Source organism: Schistocerca serialis, chromosome 7 (assembly GCF_023864345.2).
Source record: "Schistocerca serialis cubense isolate TAMUIC-IGC-003099 chromosome 7, iqSchSeri2.2, whole genome shotgun sequence".
Lineage (NCBI taxonomy): Eukaryota > Metazoa > Arthropoda > Insecta > Orthoptera > Acrididae > Schistocerca > Schistocerca serialis.
In genome coordinates, this window is record NC_064644.1 from 22,997,317 (window position 1) to 23,011,093 (window position 13,777).

At 40.1% G+C, this 13,777-nt stretch overlaps 1 protein-coding gene across 2 annotated transcripts in view; it reads right to left on the minus strand.

Annotated features, from left to right (window-relative positions):
• Positions 1-13,777, minus strand: part of LOC126412062 (histone H4 transcription factor-like) — a 109,718-nt gene that overhangs the window by 65,776 nt on the left and 30,165 nt on the right. The window lies entirely within an intron of this gene.

Consider the following 13,777-nt stretch of genomic DNA (forward strand, 5'->3'; position numbering starts at 1 on the left):
AAGTTCACAGCAGTCCGTGATGTTTTCAACAAAGTGAATCATAGGTTTCCACTACTGTATAAACCAGGGGTCCACCTCACCACTGATGAGGTGCTCAGCTTGTTTAGAGGGCGCTGCCCCTTCAAAGTATTTATGAAGGATAAACCGGGCAAGTATGGCATCCTTATACGCAAGATGTCTGATGCAGTTGACAGATACGTCTTGAATATGGAACCCTATGCAGGTAATGTTCAGAATTTGTCGAAAGAAGAACAGGGTTCAGCAGCTGTTGTCAAACGTCTGGTAGCACCTGTGAAAAATACTGGTCAAAATATTACTACAGACCGGTACTACACATCGGTGGATTTGGCGGAAGAGTTATACCAAGACTACAAAGTTACTACAGTAGGAACTCTCCAGTCAAACAGGAAGCATATTCCAGACATAATGAAGAGCACATCAAATCGAGAGCTTTAATCGAGAGCTATATTCATCAATGTTCTTGTTCACAGACCTATCAACAGTAACTTTGGTGTCCTACATAGCAAAAACGAAACCAAGCAAAAACTTACTGATGTTGTCAACAATGCACCAAGATAAAGATACTGTTGGAGGAGAGAAGAATAAAACCGAGATAAATGCATATTATAATTCCACTAAAGGTGGAATTGATACCATTGATCAAATGGCGCGTATGTACACCTGCAAGATGGGAACAAAGAGATGGCCTCTATCTGTATTTTACTCTCTTATCGACATTTGTGCTATCAATGCAACCACCATATTCATCCGGCAACATCCAAGATGGAATGAAAAGAAACACAACAAACGAAACTTATCTTCTGCAAGCTGGGATGGAACTAGTGAAATTGCAGGTAGAAGAAAGAAGTGCCAATGCAAGAGGGTTATCTAACCAAATTGTTCAATCAATGGAGAATATTCTACAAAAGAAAATCAAAGAAGTGACAACAGAAGCACGTCAGCCTCCTGCAGGGAAAGGTCGGTGCCATATTTGTGTAAGAGAAGCTAAAACAAAGAAGCAGAAGTACAGCAATCTAAGTAAACCAAAACAGTATTGTGGACAGTGTCACAAACATGTGTGTAACACACATTCAGAAAAAATTGTGAAGTGCGTGTCTTGCCTTGAAGTTGAGGACTCAGAGTAGTCTATTGTATATGAACACATCTGTATTTTGTATTGTAATATGTCAATTTTTTATTCACTCAATCCAATATTTATAAACCGATGCCTTAGTTAAAATACATAAGCCATTTTGAAAGTCGTAATTTTTTGTCAGGAAACTTATTTAATACCTGTGGGCTCACCGAAACCCCCCCCCCCCCCCCCCCCCCGGTTAGGCATTCAAGTTAGAAAGAAAGGCTTGGGCGTCCTAGGGTTAATCTGTCACTATATGAACATATTGGACTTATACAGGAATTACTAATTTCAAAATATTAAAATGTTGATCTAGCATTACTGGTCATAATTACCCCACAAACCTAGGTCAAAAGCAGATCTCCCAGGCCTTTACATCCAATTCTGGTACTGCTGATCCCACCAGAAAACAGGTTAGGAGTACATTTTTTGTCACTCAGTATTATCCTGGTCTTCAATGTATTAATCAGCTACTTCGACAAGACTATGACTTCCTAACATCTGCCCTGAAATGAGGCCCACAACACCTAACATGGCTTTTCTGTGTCTCCCCAAACTCTGCAATAGCCTGGTCAGACCCTACGATCATTCAGCATCTATTTCCCAACCACATGGCTCCTACTCCTGTGACTATCCTCGCCATGTGACTTGCCTCATGCACCCTCCTACCTGTACCAAACCTATAACTGGCAAAACATATACCATCAAAGGGATCTGTGAAATGGCACATTGTGTACCAGCTGTTATGGAAACACTGTTCGGCGTTCTACATTGGCATAACTAACACTAGTTATCAGTTATGATGAATACGAATGGACATAGACAAAGGATGTACACTGACAACACACAATATCCTGTTGCAGAGCATGCTCTACAACATGACAGTTGTGATCACGGTGCCTGTTTCACCACACTTGCCATTTGGATTCTTTCACCAAACACTAGCTTCCCAGAACTCTGCTGGTGGGAACTGACATTGCAACGTGCCCCGGATTCTTGCCACTCACATGGCCTTAACTTTTGTTATATTTCTTTGGTCTTGCGATTTCTTCTCAGTACCTATTCTTTTCTTCACTCCCTTTCAGGTTTCTGTATCTTTTATTTTCTTACCTCCTGTCTTATGACTGCAAAGCAGGCAAGCCCTGTTCAAAGTTCCCTCCCCCCCGTCCCCATTCGTTGTATTCAAATTCGTGTCTGTGTCATGGTGTAATATTCATTTGCAACTGCGAGTTGTACAGAAGGGACCTATAATGATAAAAGAAGTTGATTCTGCACAACTACTCTATTAGCAACCGAAACAAAATGGCTATTGAATGGGAACCACAAATGTTTGATGACAAGGCATAAAGTCAACCAATTCCTCCACCAGAAAACACATTTGGTATGTCATACAAGGCATCAGTGACAGTACATGTGTCATATGATAGGAATCTCTTATTGATGCACCTAATTTGTATGCCTGGTAAGTGAGTGAGATATGTCTCCCTGCTCAATTTAGGTGTTCATATGAATGTAAATGTGACCACTCCCAAGGACATGATGAAAACATAACAGTTTGTCACATAAGCTGCAACAAATGAACGCAACAGTTTCACAACCATATAGTTTCTCTGTGCGTAGTCAAAACATATATTTTTAACATTTTTGAAGCTGCGTTCCATTTTGGAATCCTTTTTTTGTAACATAGTTCACACCCGCTTTTTGTTGCTTTCATTTTTGTGAGATGTCTATATGGTACCTTGCCTGCTCTCACTATTCATCATTATGACAGTAACGTATTCTTACCACATGACTCATGTTCTATAACCAATGTATAGTATGACAACTGCCAATATTGCAGAAAGAGAACATACATTCATAACATTGTCAAATAAAAATTAAAAAAAAAATAAATAAAATAATGGCACAAGTGAGTTTTAAACACAGCTCGCCCACTTGGTAGTCCAATACCGTGACCACATCCCATGACACCGTTGCTATTTCAGGCTGCTCTTTATTGCAGTCCTTGGTCTTGAAAAGTTTGTTGTGTCTATTTTGCCCTTTTTTTCCATAGTTCAGCACACCTCCTTCCTGTTTTCATGCTTGATCTGTGCTCAATTTTTGAAGAGCTATCCACTGGGCCCTCTTACCACTAAATCTGAGGAGGTTGGGATGGGGAAGTTACTTCGTGAGAATGATGGATGAGGTGCAACAGACAGATTCCATATTTCTAGATTTCCGGAAAGCTGTGACACAATACCCCATTGCAGGCTGTTAATGAAGGTACGAGCATATGGAATAAGTTCACAGATACGCGAGTGGCTTGACGACTTCTTTAACAATAGAACCCAGTATGTTGCCCTCAACGGCAAGTGTTCATCAGAAACAAGTGTGATGAATGACAACTAGCCCTGAATATGGAAAAACGTAAGTCAATGCAGATGAGTACGAAGATCAAAGCTGTAATGTTCAGATACAGTACTGCTAGTGTCCTGCTTGATACAGTCCAGTCCTTTAAACATCTGAGCATAACGTTGCAAGCATTGTGAGGTTTAAGAAGCACGTGAGAACTGTGCTAGGGAAGGCAAATGGTTGACTTCAGTTTATTGGGAGAATTTTAGGAAAGTGTGGTTCACCTGTAAAGGAGATTGCATATAGGATGCTGATGCGACCTATTCTTGAGTACTGATAGTGTGTTTGGGATCCGTACCAGGTCGAATTGAAGGAAGACATCAAAGCAATTCAGAGGAGGGCTGCTTGATTTGTTACTGGTAGGTTCGAACAACACATAAGTGTTACGGAGATGTTTTTCAACTCAAATGGGAACCCCTAGAGGGAAGGCAACATTCTTTTTGAAAAACACTATTGAGAAAATTTAGAGAACCGGCATTTGAAGCTGATTGCTGAATGATTCTACTGTCGCCAACGTACATTGTGCTTAAGGACCACGAAGATAAGATACGAGAAAATTAGGGCTCATATGGACACATATAGAGAGTTGTTTTTATCTCACTCTGTTGGCGAGTGGAACAGGAAATGAAATGACTAGTTGTGATACAGGATACCCTCCGCCATGCACTGTGTGATGGCTTGCAGAATATCTATGTCGATGTAGAAGAAATTTTTGAAGCATCTTTTGTGAGCTGTACAACAAAATTTCCTAAATTAGAAAAAATTCTACAGAGACAATTTTATAGATAGGAAGATGTGCTTTGGACTACAGAGACGGTGTGAGATCTCTGATCCACTTTTAAGAAAAAATTACAGGAATTGGATAGATTCTCAATTTGGGTAGCAACAAGTGATTGAAAATTTCTCAGGCAAATGCTTGACCGTTATCCAACAAGCATTTTGCATGTGCAAAAGGGAAAATTATATAAAAGTCAGAACAAGCAGGTCTGGTTTAAGACCCAAGAGATGCCAAGCTGAGAGGGCTGCCAGAGGTGCCACAACTGTGAGTTTTCTGTACAATATGTACCATCTACATCTAAATCTACACGATTACTCTGCAATTCACATTCAAGTGCTTAGCAGAGGGTTCATCGAACCACAATCATACTATCTCTCTACCATTCCACTCCCGAACAGCGCGCGGGAAAAACAAACACCTAAACCTTTCTGTTCGAGCTCTGATTTCTCTTATTTTATTTTGATGATCATTCCTACCTATGTAGGTTGGGCTCAACAAAATATTTTCGCATTCGGAAGAGAAAGTTGGTGACTGAAATTTCGTAACTAGATCTCGCCGTGATGAAAAACGTCTTTGCTTTAATGACTTCCATCCCAACTCGCGTATCATATCTGCCACTCTCTCTCCCCTATTACGTGATAATACAAAACGAGCTCCCCTTTTTTGCACCCTTTCGATGTCCTCCGTCAAGCCCACCTGGTAAGGATCCCACACCGCGGAGTAATATTCTAACAGAGGACGAACGAGTGTAGTGTGAGCTATCTCTTTAGTGGACTTGTTGCATCTTCTAAGTGTCCTGCCAATGAAATGCAACCTTTGGCTCGCCTTCCCCACAATATTATCTATGTGGTCTTTCCAACTGAAATTGTTCGTAATTTTAACACCCAGGTACTTAGTTGAATTGACAGTCTTCAGAATTTTACTATTTATCGAGTAATCGAATTCCAACGGATTTCTTTTGGAACTCATGTGGATCACCTCACACTTTTCGTTATTTAGCGTCAACTGCCACCTGCCACACCATACAGCAATCTTTTCTAAATCGTTTTGCACCTGATACTGGTCTTCGGATGACCTTACTAGACGGTAAATTACAACATCATCTGCGAACAACCTAGGAGAACTGCTCAGATTGTCACCCAGGTCATTTATATAGATCAGGAACAGCAGAGGTATCAGGACACTTCCCTGGGGAACACCTGATATCACTTTAGTTTTACTCGATGATTTGCCATCTATTACTATGAACTGCGACCTTCCTGACAGGAAATCACGAATCCAGTCGCACAACTGAGATGATACCCCATAGGCCCGCAGCTTGATTAAAAGTCGCTTGTGAGGAACAGTGTCAAAAGCTTTCCGGAAATCTAGAAATACGGAATCAACTTGAGATCCCCTGTCGATAGCGGCCATTAGTAGTAGAGGCCAGCTGAAGTGCTAAGCAGAAAGGGGTGCCCGAAGGCAAGGCTTGTAAACCCTGTGTATCACAATTATTAGTGAAAACTGACTTGGGTGAAAGTGTACAAGGGAAAGGGGCGGGCGGAAGGAGTAGGGCACTACATGACAAGTCTCTTGTGTAGGAAAATGTTCTTGAATCAGCTGGGAAGAATCCAAGATCTTGTGTTACTTGCATTCTATGCAAAATACTGAAATATTATAATGAAAGTCATTGAAATTTCCAGACATATGCACATTGTGACAGAAATTAATAATGCACGTAACAGAATTAAAGCTCTACGAGATTTTGTAAAATGATAGACAGGACAAACAGTCATTTCAGGGCACAACGTGATGTAGTCGAAGCCCACTTTCTAATAATTATACTCTTAAGACCTGAAAGGACCACACTTATGAAATATCAATTAAAACTGAAATTCGTCTGCATTAGCAATTTTTAGTTATCACTGTGTGGTACTTGTTACTAGCTCACTAAGAACTTAGGGAAAATAGAACTAGAGATTTGCATGCATGTCTGTTCTTCTTTATAACTATATTTTATACTTACTTATCAAGAATTTTCAGATATTGTTAATGTTAAGTTATTGGCCACAATTTATATGAGGACAATTTATTAATGTTCACTACATTTGAGTGATGTGGACTTCATCACCAAATGGTTACACACCTATCTTTGTCAATGCACCTTTAACATAATAGGACCATTACACTTCATATAAAATGCGTGTATGACTATTAGCGGCTTTTATTTTAAACCCAAATATCAACCAGTTTCAGTCATGGACCATCTTCACGGATAAGAGTTTTATGCCGCCACATTACATTTGTCATTACTTAAATAATGTGTAGAGCATGTCAAGAGCAGATCTTCTCCTCAGTACCACATTGTAGACACTTGGTATGTTTGCTTTTAGAAGTCCAGTGTCATATACTGATATTCATGACATGCTTCACGCATCATTTAAGTAACGACAAATGTAATGTGGTGGCTTAAACCATTTTAATCCTTATCTGTGAAGATGGTCCATGATTGAAACTGGTTGATATTTGTGTTTAAAATAAACATAGCTGATGGTCAAACATGCATTTCATACATTATTTGACAATTGTTGATAGTCACTTTCCAAAAATGTTTAAAAACGTTACACTTTGTCAGAGAATTTGTAGAAATATTATCATGTTCAAATTTTATGAATGATTAATGCCCATTGCACTTATTTGCCTAGTTCTGCCTTAACTCTTCCCACAGCAGACCGGGACTAGTTCTGACAACCTTTCAGCGGCACAGTTTCTCACATCGTTGAGGCAGCAAGATCACTGTTCTCCGTTTTGTTGCCAGTAAGTTGTGGCCTCTGACACTATCCAACTGTATTTTTTTGCCTGTCCCTGTTTATTATTACCTTTCTGCTGTGTCACTGGTCTATTCTTTATTTCTCCTTCTGTCAAACAAGGATGGTCCATGCTAAACCCCTCTGGTTGTACTGGTTTTTCTATCTTTCCTTTTCTGTCCAAGATTGAGGCATTGTGCCTCCCTTATTGCAATGTCAGACTAGTGTCCCTCCCTGAAGCTCTGCTGTTTGAAGAAAGCTTTTCTTTTATTTCTCTTGTGCCTAGTTTCTTAGCTTCTTATATTTACTCTGTAGCTTCATCTTTTGAAATTAGCAAGTAAGGTTAAGTCACATGTTCCATTTCATCACTGAATGGGCTATTGGCAGCTCACTGTCGTAAGATACTGTCACCCTTGTTGGAAGTAAAACCTGGGTAATTCAAGCTAGGACCAAGCAGTAGAATTCAAATTACATTAAGCGTGACAATTTTAGGGAGTTTTTATTTAAAAATAGACTCAGAACTTACTGCTTTACATATTTTACTTTGGATAAAGAATCAATAGTTCTTTGTTTTTGCGAAGAATGGCTAATCTTGGCAGTGTAGCCTGCCATTTTCATAGAAGCATAACGTCAGCTACTGTCAGCACATTCTGCTGTTCCATATAGTGCAGTGATAATTCTAATGCTGCCATTCCATCACTATGACACATTTTGTTGGCGCCAAAACGATACTTCTCTGTATTCCACAGCATTGTAGGTCACTTCATACTGATCATATTAGCTCAACCATATTTAGACTTCATTGTTGTCTGCATTTTTGCACCCAGAAAGATGTTGAACAAGACCTAACAACTGTTCATTTCATTTTCTTCTAATAGTGTGTCAGTGTTGCTTTCATTATTTTTATTTTCATTTTTATTATGTTTCTCCAAGGCTATTTCCCAGGAATTCTTTCAGTTTTTTGGATTTTAAATGATTCCAAAAGCCTGCAGTCCAGTAGACAATATCCTTCATATTACTTTTTCTGGGCAGTTTTTGTCAACTGATGCTCATCTTCTGTAGAGTGCAGAAGTTGTTGCAACAACTTACATCAACACAGTTTTTTCAAACATACCAGCGATTCTTGGTCCACTGTTTAGACAAGGCTAGTAGTGTTGGGAAGTAAAAAAAAATTGCATAAATGTTTCCACTACAAAGTTCTTCAGCTTCAGGGTGACATCCAGGCGTTGTCTAGAGTAACTATTGTTCTGAGAGGTAATTTTTTGCTTGTTAAATATTGTTTTGTTTCTGCCACAGGCACTTTTTTGATTTTTATACAAAACTGGCACAACCTAAATCTGCATATTTATGAATGTTCTTCATTTGGGAGACTTACAAATTAACAAAAGAGGCAATTTATGATCTCCAGAGGTATTGCAGCAAGCTAAGATTGCTACTCTATCTTTTGATGTTTTAAAACCTGGAGTACAAGCTTCATTTCTAGCTGCCACCATTTTCGTTAGATGCATGCTATAATTAAGAACCACATGTACTTATATAGTACTTTTGGGTATTGTTTACTCTGGATTTTATCCCTAGTTTATTAGACAGTAGTATTCCAATTTTAATATTGTGCTAAGGTCTACAATTCTTTGATGTAGGGTATTGGTCTTCCTTTTGCCAGTCAAGTATTGCACTAAAGGATGTTTAAAAAAATAAAGGGGCGCTATTTTGACAAGTTAACTTCATACAGGACTTTATGTTTGTGCTTAAATCAAAAGTTTGTTACAAACCTTGCTTTTTTCCAGGAAACCAATGTTTTTTTTATTGTCTCTCACAAAAGATATGAAATCATAGAAATAATAGTCCTTAAAAGATTCTGAAGTCACCCATGTACTGGAATGAGCTCCATAAATTACAGAAAAATTTAAAACACCTTTAAAAACTCCTGGGTTTTTGTATTTGGCAATAATGCAAGGAGTGAACATGTCATCTGAAGCACTTTTCATCTTTACCTGACAAAGCTGACTACGCAAACAATGCCAAAGTAGGCCCACTTCATCGACATTGTAAATCTGAGTAACACTTAAATTATGGTGTTTAACCAAATTACAAAATGTTTCTTTCTATTCTTCAATTGCATTCTGATCTGCTGATTGTACCTCCACACCTACATCAAGCTTCTGAATTAAACGAGGAGGTTTGAATCGATATAGCCAACTGTAAGAAAATACACATTCAGTTTCTGAGAACCCCAAATCATCACAGTACTTTTTATCTTTTACAATAATCATAAGACCAGTTTTCCTTCAGACCTTCTGGTACAGAACCACTTGTAAAAAATTTCATCCTACTGATCCAGTTTGGGCTTTTTCAAAGTTTCTTGTGATTCAATGCCTTTTACTGTAACTGTGTGTGAGGCAAACTTTTGAAGCTGACCTTCCCCCCTCCCTTTTTTGTTTTTTAAATCCTAGCTTGTTGAAGAACAAACTTCATATTCTTTGATAATCTTATTTTTATTCTCACTTTTCTCAATTCTATTATGATGTCAAGCTTTTGTTGTATTGTAAGCATAATATGTTATATTTCACTTCCACTTCGTTTTCAGAGGTGCTTGGGTGACAAAGTGTTCCCACAACAATAGCTCTACTGTAATTGTGATACAGAACAACTTTAGAACACCACTTTTTAGTCACAGTAGACAATTAAGAGCATGGCAGCAGCTGTCTGACAGGGCTGAAACAATCATTTGCACTACATGGCTTGAAACTGTTGACCACTGACGAGCGCAACTGAATTCCAATGAACACACCCGAAATATTCACTATGTATGAAGCAATGCCAGATTATTGACTGTGCCGGACTGTAGGATGCAGGATTACTGACTTTGACTGTAATTACGACTCAGTCTTCAGTTTATTACAGTTCACTGGATGTAACAGATCTCTCCCACTTCAAAACATGAGATTTGATTATGAATTATTTGTAGCAATTGTGTAATTTAGCTCCAAAGAAGAGAAGCTTTTATGTTTTCATCAATAAACTTATTATTTACCATCGGCCTAAGAATGTATTCTCCACAATTCTAACCCCGATGTAAGTCATAACAATTGGTGATGAGGATAAAAAATTTGTTACGGTTCATCCCAGTCTTTAGCAAAGGCTTCAAGTACCTCGTTCTCACATTTTGCAATCAAGATCAACATTTGTTTGGGTTTGTCCCAGCCCTTGGTGCTGGCTTCCAGTGTCTCGCTCCATTAACTGGTGACAAGGAAAACAGTTTTGTGTTTTGTTCCATCTTTGACAACGTTTAGTCCTATTGTTGGTGACAGCTTTGAGAATTTCAACTTTTGTCCCATTGTTGGCAATGACTTCAAAAATTTCAAGTTGCGTTCCACCACTGGTGACAGTTTTGAGGATTTCAAGTTTCATTCCACCACTGCCGACAGCTTCACGGATTTCACGGTCTCATCCCTGTCTTAGGTGATGGTTTGTGAATCTCTTGTCCAACATCATTAGCGAGAGGGTTTTTTGCAAACCTGGGTGCTATTCCCAGGTAGATTGGGCCTGTCAGCTAGCTTTTCCCTCAACTAGGTGTGCTAACTTCCAGTTTTCTTTGCAGTATGTTTATCACTGACTCTGACATCGCTCCCTACATTCTATCTCCATTGCATGACATGCAGCAAACACAGTATCGCATACAAAAGGCACTGAGGTTGGAGACAATATCTGGCATCACTGCAGCTTCAAAGCAACCCAGCTGTCTTTCCCAAGGTGCCTCCATGGTCCTTGGGCTCTGGATGAGTCCACCACAGCGAGCCTCTTCTGGCTCAGCACCAGCTCTGTAGAACCTTCAGCATGCATGGACCTTCCAGCAACAGCTGCCTTTGGGCCATTATCTTCAATTCTGTCAGACCCGACGTCCCTTGATAACTTGTCATGTGACCCCAGCAGTCAACCCCATTTTCCCCAAGATCCAAATTTATCCCTCATTTCCTGCACTTTATGTGCTCAGCTGCACACTAAGTCATTAGAGACATCGCTATTGACATGGCAGAACTTCTTGCTACTTCTCCTTCCTTGTCACATTCCCTACCCCAAGTGTTCCTGCACTCATAAATGGCCCCCGGATGCAACATTACTACCTTTCCAGTGCTCTTGTAATGCTTACAGACCCTCCAGGTGAAATAGTCCTATTTCAGAAGTACTCCTGCACTCATAGACACCCTCCGGGGCACACCATTTTTACTTTTGAAGTGCGCTCACACTCAAATCCACCCCCCCCCCCCCCCCCCCCACCAGGCACAATGTTAGTATCATATTATTTCCCCCGCAGTCTCGCACCTACCTCCAACCTCCAGGCACCACTTCAACATATCTGCCACCTCAGCATTGTTTACAACGTAGCTACCTGTGGCTACAGTGAAAGGCTTACAATGAACAAATAGAGCAATATTATGAGAAGGAAAGTTGATACTCACCATATGGCGGAAATGCCGGGTCGCAAATATGCATAACAAAAAGACTCTCACAATTAAAGCTTTTGGCCATTGGCCTTATAACATTGTTACATTCCGTCTTGAATTTTCCACTGTTTGAAGCAGACAGTTCACAAAATGCTCGATACATTCTCTCAATTTCATTCTCATGTTACCCCAAATTAGTTTCCAAAATCATTCTGAACTCATATCTTGTCTAGGCAGTGTGTGCGTTTAGGAAAGCTTTGTGTGATTACTTTCATAAAACTGTATCTAAGAGGATGTGACTTACCAAACGAAAGCACTGGCAGGTCGACAGACACACAAACAAACACAAACATACACACAAAATTCAAGCTTTCGCAACAAACTGTTGCCTCATCAGGGAAGAGGGAAGGAGAGGGAAAGACGAAAGGATGTGGGTTTTAAGGGAGAGGGTAAGGAGTCATTCCAATCCCGGGAGCGGAAAGACTTACCTTAGGGGCAAAAAAGGACGGGTATAGACTCGCACACACACACATATCCAGACACAAGCAGACATATTTAAAGACAAAGAGTTTGGGCAGAGATGTCAGTTGAGGCGGAAGTGCAGAGGCAAAGATGTTGTTGAATGACAGGTGAGGTATGAGTGGTGGCAACTTGAAATTAGCGGAGATTGAGGCCTGGTGGGTAATGGGAAGAGAGGATATACTGAAGGCAAGTTCCCATCTCCGGAGTTCGGATAGGTTGGTGTTGGTGAAAAGTATCCAGATAACCCGGACGGTGTAACACTGTGCCAAGATGTGCTGGCCATGCACCAAGGCATGTTTAGCCACAGGGTGACCCTCATTACCAACAAACACTGTCTGCCTGTGTCCATTCATGCGAATGGACAGTTTGTTGCTGGTCATTCCCACATAGAATGCTTCACAGTGTAGGCAGGTCAGTGGGTAAATCACGTGGGTGCTTTCACACATGGCTCTGCCTTTGATCGTGTACACCTTCCGGGTTACAGGACTGGAGTAGGTGGTGGTGGGAGGGTGCATGGGACAGGTTTTATATTTTTCCCACGTGGAATGTTTCCCTCTATTATATTACTTTCATAAAACTGGTCACATAGCTTAAGCTTAGCATGGGAAAAATACAAAGACTGGAGATTATAGAGGTTTTACAAGTTCAGGTGATTAATTTTCCACTCAATATATGCCTGGAAGCCAACATTTTAGGGAATGAAATCAAATTTCAGTTAGATATGATAGCAGTAGTAATCCTTATCAATGGATGCAGGTAGTATCAGTTAGGAATACCATCACTATCATTGTATAGCACAAATCATGGACTGATATAATTCAATACTAAACAAGTCCCAACCATAAGCAAGTTTAAATTTATTGTTGTTACTCTTACAAGAGTAACAAACATTTTCAGACACAATATTTTATAGATTTCCCTTTCCATGCAATATACGGGCGATAGGTTGGTATCCGATCACTGCCCGCAGCGTCTCATGGCTTTGCTCGTCATTGGGGCTCAATTCAAAGAGGGACTCATCACTGATGACAATTCTACTCCATTCAATGAGATTTCAGACTGAAGATACGTCTGGAGACACCCTGGACAGCGATAGGATACCAACCTGTCGCCCACTATACAGTGCGACAACCGGGACTGACAGTCTGGGGCGTTTTGTTGCCCTTCACAGGAAGCTATCCTGCGCACAACAAAATAATGCCTGTGCGTATACAGCAAGCATTTCTACTGCTTGTGTTTGTGCTTGCCAAATACTACACTTGGCCAGTAAGGTCACCTGATCTCTTCCCAACTGACAACAATGTTTGGAGCATTATGGGCAGGGCTCTCTAACCAGCTCAGAATTTTGATGATCTAACATGCCAATTCAATAGAATCTGGCATAGATATTCCTCAATTGGACATCCTGCAACTAGATCAATCACTATCAAGCTGAATAATTGTTTGCATACAGGCAAGTGGTGGGCCAGCGCATTACTGACTTGCTCAATTTGTGAAGCTATTTCTCTTGAATACATCATCCAATCTTTCTGAAATTGTAATCACTTGTTTGTCTGTACATGTACATCTGGACTACCTGTTTCTGTCCCTTTTAGATTATTCTTGAGCAGTATTTTTTCCGTTCTGGACTGTATTACAAATGCCTACCTAGGAACAGGTGTGTATTTTGCGCTACCCCTGCCACGATACAAGGCGATAAAATACTGCTCGTCTGATAGCA